This window comes from Octodon degus, unplaced genomic scaffold, assembly GCF_000260255.1.
Source record: "Octodon degus isolate 3935 unplaced genomic scaffold, OctDeg1.0 scaffold00125, whole genome shotgun sequence".
Lineage (NCBI taxonomy): Eukaryota > Metazoa > Chordata > Mammalia > Rodentia > Octodontidae > Octodon > Octodon degus.
The window spans coordinates 3,103,272-3,111,765 of NW_004524701.1; positions in this window are offsets into that span (position 1 = coordinate 3,103,272).

The following is an 8,494-nucleotide window of genomic DNA, read 5'->3' on the forward strand; positions in this document are numbered from 1 at the left end:
TACCATGAATATACAGGTGTACCATGAATATACAGGTGTACAAGAGTTTTTGAGGGGCAGTGTGATGCATGTTACTGTAATGGGGTGGATGCAGCAGCAGTTGTGAGACTACAGCTGTCTTATAATGAGGCAACTATTTAAAAATGTATCAAACAAAAATGACTATTATCTAACATTTTGTTTTAGAGAAATTGTTATTTTTCATGGAATGTTATCCAGCCACTCTGTAAAAGTTTGTTATTACTTTGAAATGAATAAACACTTTCTAATTAGTGCACATTTGCAGTACATGTCATAGCTGATATCTAGATGGCCTCCTCAAGCCTTGTGTATTGGTAGCTAGGGTTCTGGGAGGTGGCCGGAATCTGGCTGTGCAGTGCTGGACTACAGTGTGTGACACTGAGATTAAGAGTGTGTGCTAGCTAAATTGGTTTAGCGGAGTCTTTATTGTAGCTGAGTGGATTCACTGAGGGAAGCCCCTCCCCCTCGGAGGGTGAGTGGCACTGATCACCAGGTTGTGGCCTGGATGGAATAAGAAGGGACAGAAAGAAGTCGGGCTCACTGCGTGCAGCTCCCTGCCTCTTGACTGCTCTGTCACGTACTGTTTCTCCTCTTTAGCTCCTTTCTACCATGCCTCCTTGCCTGGGGGCCAGACTGACTATGGATGGACACCTCTTCAAGTTGAGATAAAATAAACATTTCTCCCGTACCTTTGGATGTCGGGTATTTTGGCCCAGCCATGTGGAAAGTAGCTCTGCCAATGCATAGCACTGATGTTCATTTTGGGAGGATTTGGACACGCGTATAGCTCATCTTGATCATTGTTATTCTTTTTGGCTCTTTCTCTTACCATCCTTCCTCATTATCTCCTTCCCCATCTCTAAAATATCCACCAGCTTGTCTCCTACCACCTCTCCTTTATTTTACTCATTTTTATATTTATATTTTAGATTTCACACATAAGAGAACCTATGTGATATGTAACTATGTGCCAGACTTATTTCACTTAGCATTGTGGTCAAAAGTTCAATCCATCTTCCTGCAGATGAAAGAATTTCAGTAATAAATATTTTTAATTTTGAAGTTTCTCATATAGTAAATATATATAAATAAATAATCTTTCTGGAGACCCTAAAGTCATTTTAGAATGTAAAGGTTTTCTTAGACCAAAAAGGTTTAGAAATACTCAGGTATCCAAAACAAACAAAAAGAAAAGAAAAGAAGAAGAAGAAATAAAGAAAATCCAATACTTGTCTTTAGAACCTGGGCTTGCTAAAAAATAAACTCACCTTTAAGGGCCATATTAGAAAAAAGGGCAATGATTTGATGACTGATCTGCAGACTTTATTGTCCAGTACATACAATTCTTTTCTAATATCTCCAACCAGATTTTTCGTGGTATCTCATGTTCTTTGTATTTAAAATTAAAGTTCATATATTGCTCAACAAATAAGTTCTGCTTCCATTATTACTGCTTCAGAACATGACATTGGAATCTATCCATTTTTCTTAAACCAGAAGCCTGTTTCTTTCTTCCATCCCCATATTTAATAATTTACAAATTGTTAGTTTCTTCATTGCTCTTAAATTTGTCCACTGATGTCTAATTCCACTGATTTCTAATCCCTTAGTAAGGGGCACCAAAAGCTCAGACTGATCCCCTTAACAGATTTCCAAGTGTCTCTGTGTCTAGCTTTGCCTCCTCAAATCTGTATTCCACATTTTAGTCGTACTGATTGTTTGGATATGTAAATCTGATCATTGTCATTTTTTTGAGAAAACCTGTGTACTTCAAGTAAAAAACATTTTGAAATAGCTATGATAGTGTAAGTACACATTATTTTCTCAAGATAATCCGATAAAAGCAGATACTAGTATAATAAGCATTATTGTCTTCTGATGCATAGAGATTAAGCAATATGACTGATATATCTTATGACTGATATATCCATTGTGAGTTATGAGATCAAGGAGTCTATCTATCTATCTATCTATCTATCTATCTATCTATCTACCTATCTATCTATCTATACTACTATGACTTGGTGGGGAAGGAGGTTCTGAAGGGGAGAATTAGAAGACCTGAGGCATCCCCAGCCAGTCAGTGAGTAGAGCCAAGCACATCCAGCCACCAGCAGTCTATGAGGGTGCTGCTGGATGAGTCCGTGGGAGGCTTTGCCTCTGTGGGTCTGCAGTCCAGCATCTCCTGATAACTCAGTGCTGCTTCTGGTCAGAGGAGCCAGAGTTGTTAAGAACTGGGTGAGGAAAAGAGCAAACTGAGAAGGTAGATGCTTAAGGTACCTCGGCATCTGGCTTTCCCTACACCCAACTATGATAATTTCAGAGAGCAATGGCTGATGCCTCACTTCCATCTCCTACATCTAAATCAAGTTCCTTGTTAGGACAGTGCTAACAGAACTATTCAGGAAAAGAGAATATGAAATACGATGCCCAGGTTAGCTGGTTGAGAATGGAGTGATTTGGCATACCTAAAGTCATCAAGACACAGCTTGTAAGAGCCTGGCCAGGACTTTAACCCAGGCCCCCAAGATCAGATTCCATCGCAGTCCACCTTTCCATCCCTTTCATGCTCTGGTTATTTTCCATACCTGTTTTCACAGATTCCTATTGACACCCTGTACTTCAGCCACATAGCGCTGCCTCTGCAGGCCTGGCCACGGGCCGGTCCATTGACTTGTGGGCATGCATGATTCCTGTGCCAGGAAACACTTGTCTATTCTTGCCCTTTGGTCGAATGTCATTTGCCTTTTGCATCTCGACAAAGTTGTCACTGCCTACAGCACAACTTCCCTGTCTCCGAAACTCCAGTAAATATTCTGTGTGCTAGTGTCTACTGCTCACTGCTCTCTTCTTTTTTGTGTCGCTCGGCACAGGGATTTTGTCTTGTCAACCTCCACCATTGCATCTAATTGTTCGGTATTGGTTGAATCAATGAACATAATCAATTAACATATGATCTAGCTGGCAAGTAACATAAGACCTTTCATGGAAATTTCCATGGAAATAAATTTTCATCTAGGTTCATCAGACTTATTAATCACACTTCTCTGTCGTTCATCTTTTCAGGCAGAATTACTGGGCAAAGTTAAACGATGAAATTAATGATGTTTTGTATTCTAGTTTTAGTGATACTATAGTAAAATTATGCACTGTTAAAAATTTCAAATATATCTAGTAATAAAGTATGGATAAATTATTATTAAAGTGTGAGAAAAACATGGACTTTCTTTGTAGAATTTTGTTGATTATCTTGTTGAACTTGATTCCTGGGAGAGCTGCTTTAGACAGCTCTGCTTGTGCCTGAGTTTTGATAAAATTTAAGGAATGAAATAATTATGGTGCTTGTTCATAAGGAGACTGCAGTCCAGATGTAGCCCATAGAAAAGTAGAGCTAATAATGTGTTTTCTATGAAAATACACTGGTTTCCATAAGAAAACCAAAGTGAAAGGATATACCCTGCATTAAAGTGAATACTAAAACTTATAAATCCTTCCATGAGAAAAAATAGTGGGAGAGGAAATTACACGAACTAGAACATGATCTAGGAAAAGATATGTAATGCATATGTAGTGGGCTGTATTGGTATGCCACAGGTGAGGGGTAGGAAACATTTAAAAGTAAGATCAATAACATGAGCTGCATAAGTAAAACACTGGGCAAAGATTGGCTGTGAGAAATAAAGGATAAAGTTTTAAAATTTAAAAATAATTAAAAAATGAGACTAGGAGTATTAATTAGAAAGTTTATGAATCAGGGTTCTGCTTATACTTGGCTAAGAAGTACAGTTACTTATTAGTGTAAAATTCTATTCCATGACTATGAGTGTCAACAAATGCAACGTTGGCTGAGCCTGGGAGAAATCTGAGATGTTTACAGTTTGGACACAATTGTGGAAATTCAAATGCAGAGGTTTTTGTTTAAACAAATTATTATAGTTAAAGTCGAAGTATAAACAGGGATATCGTTCATGACATATCCAATTATTTCTTCTGAGGTAGTCATTAGTTTTCCACCTCTGCAGCAACACCCCCATACAACTACAAAATAAATTGTGACTAAAAGATTTGGTAGGACTTTGCTTTATAAGAAAACAAAAATGACACATTAAGGAAAAATCCTGTGAATTTCTATTTAGTGAATTCTTTATACTTACAGAGCTACATAGCTAGGCTGTAGAGATTGCAGCTCTCTAAATCTTTCATTTCCAAACCTGTTGCATTCTTGGGCTATGTTACATAAATCAATTATCCTGAGGACATAAGTAACTCCCTGACAGTTAAAGAAATTGAAATCTTGATACTATCTTTCAGGCTTTTCAACTGCTCCTGTATTAAGACCTATAGGATATATATGGCAATGGCTGAAATCAGCTCAGCCTGGTCATGGTTGCATATGAATGACTGCTGTTTTTTTAATGATACCGAGAAACTTAAGAATTTGCAAAGACAGAAATCTATATTTATCTCAGAGGTATATGGACATAAGTCTTTCAAACAGTCGTTAATTGAGAAACAAACTGATTGAATGGCAGGCTTCTGAGGTTTTTGTCTTTTTGCTATGGTGAACATTAAAGCTTGTGGGTAATTGGATTTCTAATTCTTCCACTGCCCTTTGAGCATTGAATACACAAGCTCTTCTTCATATTCCACCCCCCCAAAATAAAACCTCATTCTGCAGCATAGGAATCATCAAAACAACATCATCTACAAATACTATATTGAGGCTATTAACTTGGTTACCTCTAGAATCTCTGCCTTTGAGAATACTAGCTACTAAACACAAAGTTACTAAATGTAGAAATTATAAGTATCATAATTTTGAGATCATGAGGAGCAACAGATGTGGTAATAATTCATGTGATACATTCTGTGGAATGATTTGAAAGTTATTAAAACCCCAGAAGCAAACCCATGTATTTGTAGTAAATTGATTTTCAAGAAAGAGGACAAGAACATGCATGACATTGGAAAGACCAGAGAAAAATGAAACTGGACGTTTTGTCTCACACCACATACAAAAAAGTCAGCTTGAAATAGATCGAAGACAAATATAACACCTGAAACTGTTAGTGTGCTGGAAGAAAACACAAGAAAAAGTTTTCATTTCATTAATCTGCAATTATTTTTAGATACTATGACACTAAACATAGGCAGCCCAAAGTAGACAAATGGCATTTCATCATACTATAAAATCTATCTTCAAACTAAAGGTGAAGTGGCAACCTACAGAATTAGAAGACTTATTTGCAAGCAATCCATCTAATAAGGAATTACCATCTGATAATAATATGCAAAATATATTAGGAATCAACTAGATAGCAAGAAAATAACCTAGTTGAAAATGTGTAAAGTACTTGAATAGATATTTTTTCTAAGATGACATAAAAATAGCCAACAAATGTATGAAAAAGTGTCCAAATTTACCCTTCAGACAAATTTATTAAAACCACAATGAGCTATTAATTCACACCTGTTAGAAAAGCTGTGTCAAAAAAGATGAAAAATAGTAGGTATTGGAGAGGTGATGAAAAGCGAACTCTTATACATTGTTGATGGGAATGTAAATTAGTGTAATGCTGGTGGAAAATAGTATGGAGGTTAACTGTAAAAAATAAGAACTACCAAGTAACCCAGAAATCCCAACTCTGGATATTTATACAAAAGACATGGAGTCAGTGTGTCAGATTCCATGTTCATTGGTGCATTAACCACAGTAGCCAAAGATCTGGAGTCATCCTAAATGTACACTAATGTATGAATGGATCAAAAGGTATGCTATATACAATAAATGATGGAAGGTGAGTTAGCCTTTAAAGAGAAAGAAATCCCATCATTCTGACAAGTTGGATGAAACTGGATGCAACTGTGTTAAATAAACCCAGCACAGAAAACTAAATGCTACATGATCTCACTTACAAGTGAAAATTTAAACAGTCAAACTTAGAGAAGGAGAGGGCAGAGTGGTCATTACCAGAGGCTGCACCTTAGGAGTTTGGGGCAATTTCAGTCAAAAGATAGAAAATTTTGGTTAGATAGAAGGAAAAAGTTCAAGAGCTCTGTCATAAATCATCATGACTATAGTCAATAGGGTGTATTCTTAAAATTGCTCACTGTAGCTATTAACTGATCCTACCAGAGGAAAAAAAGTACGTGAAGTGCTACATCTGTAGATTAGCTTGGTTTAGCTATTCCATGATGCATACGTACAGTAAGACATCATGTTACACACCATATTATACACAACTATTATTTGTCACTTTAATGATTTCGCACACTTGTGAACTTTCTGGTTAATTGCTTTCTCTTCACAAAATTCATTATGTTACATGACTTACAGGAATAACTTTCCTGAGTATTCAGAGGCCAAAGTAGCTTTTCTCTAAGTAGAGTTCTCATTGCCCAGAAAGCATCGGTGCTTTTGAGTGTCCTTTGGATTAATAGCACCACTTGAAATTCTTTTTCTGCTTCCTGTATCACGTGGATAGCAGATTACTGTGATCAATGTACTGGCTTTCTTGTCAGCTTTGAGACTTGTCTGTCTCTCACAGCACTGATGGTTTGGGTGTGAAGAATAATCTGTCCCTGCTTCAGAATTCCTGTTAAAGTATCGACCTCATTTGACGATTCCTTAATTGTGACTGCTGCATTACTGGTAGAGATACTGTGATTTATATATTCATTAAACATGTATTTTATGTTGATTAATGTTGGTCATTAGTATGGATTATGCTAAATACTGGGGCACATATGTGCAAAGATATAGCCTTATCCTCCATTAGCTCAGAAACTAATAGAAGAAAAAGGCAAAACTTAAAATCCAACATAATTTCAATGCTTCCAAACCTTCAACTGAAGAAAGAAGATGTCAAGGTAAAATATTTTTTCTTTCTCTCTGGGGTTGGATCTTAACCCAGCATAAAAATTATATCTTTAACATTGGATGATATTAAAAGTGCTCTGTGATAGTTGTTTGATAGCTTTGTCTTTAACATTTCACAGTCTGTTATTCCAGTCATAGCTAATGGTGATGTTAAGGCAGTGAAATCTCAAAATATCTTTAGTCATTAATTGTTAACTTCCTCTGTTTTACAATAAAACAATAGTCTAAGTTACATCCATAATTCTAGAAGTGTCTGCTACTAATAGCAACAGGAACAAAATGACAGATCTGATTATAAGACTAGTCTTTCCATGAATTAGTTCGTACTTTTAACAATAGATGAACACATGGTAAAATCTAGAAGGTTTAGGGAATGATGTGATTAAGCACATGAGCTCTACACTTTAAACAAATACGCGTAAACAAGCCTTCATTGTGCTCTAGCTTTGTGACCTTGACAAGTTATTTAATTTCTCAAAACCTCATTATCTTCTCCTGTAAACTGATCATATTAATAGTTTTTGTAATTGATATGACAAGGTAAATGGTACTGCACTGAGTACATAGTAAGCAATGAACAAATCATGGTTATGAACACTATTGTTATTTCAGTTCACTCCAATTTTATTTTCTTTGACCCATAATACAGGTATGCTTGAGAAGAATCCACCTATTCATATTCAGCTATGAGAGCACCTGATGGGTGAAAGAATGCTAGGAACTGACAGACATGGCCATGTAACTTTATTTATCCATTCTTTATATGTTTATCAAGTCCATCATATATGTTAATGTATCCAAATTGTCCCTTTTACATTTATGTCCTTTGGGAACTTTCATTTGTATCAGAAGACCTCAGAATATTCTCTATTAGGATAAAAATGTTTTGAAATATGATAAATTCTCAGCAGCGTGCTGACTGATGGAATTCTCTGCCACGTGGAGGTGATAGGCTCTGCATGCCAAGTCAGGAGGGGAGCAGCTTTCCCCCGGCTCTCACCCGTGGCTAGCCACACGGGCTGGCTTTCTCTAGCCCACACTCAGCCCAAGCTCCAGCTCAGGCCCGTCGTGGCCCATGGTGATGAGCCTGTGGCATGCACCCTGCAGCCGGAATCACTGAAAGCTCTGTGAGGTTCACCATCAGTGCTCTTGGCTGCTTCTTGCCTGGACCTTACAGCAAATAAGGAGCACGTGTGCACGCGTGCGCGTGCGTGCGTGCGTGCATGTGTGTGCGCGTCCCCTGTTTCTTAAATAGTATTTTTTATAAACCTGAAACACATATATCCTGCCTGCATAATTAATCTGTAAAATGTTAATTGTCATTCAAAAGACACTTCTGAAGTGGCCAACGAAGTTGGAAACCCAAACCTGGTTTCAGGATTCTAACATTACTGTGAAGCTCCATCTTCAATGAACAACAAAGACCTACGAAGCAATTATTATGTTCCAGGACAGTACAATATATATTAAAAATATGGAAAGGTAGAACACAGCAGTGCTGGGGTTCGACATTCAGTGTGCTGTGCTGGCCCTGCCCTGGGGGTACGTTGAGAGGGCGATTGAGACTGGGCATGGTGGCATGTGCCTGTAATC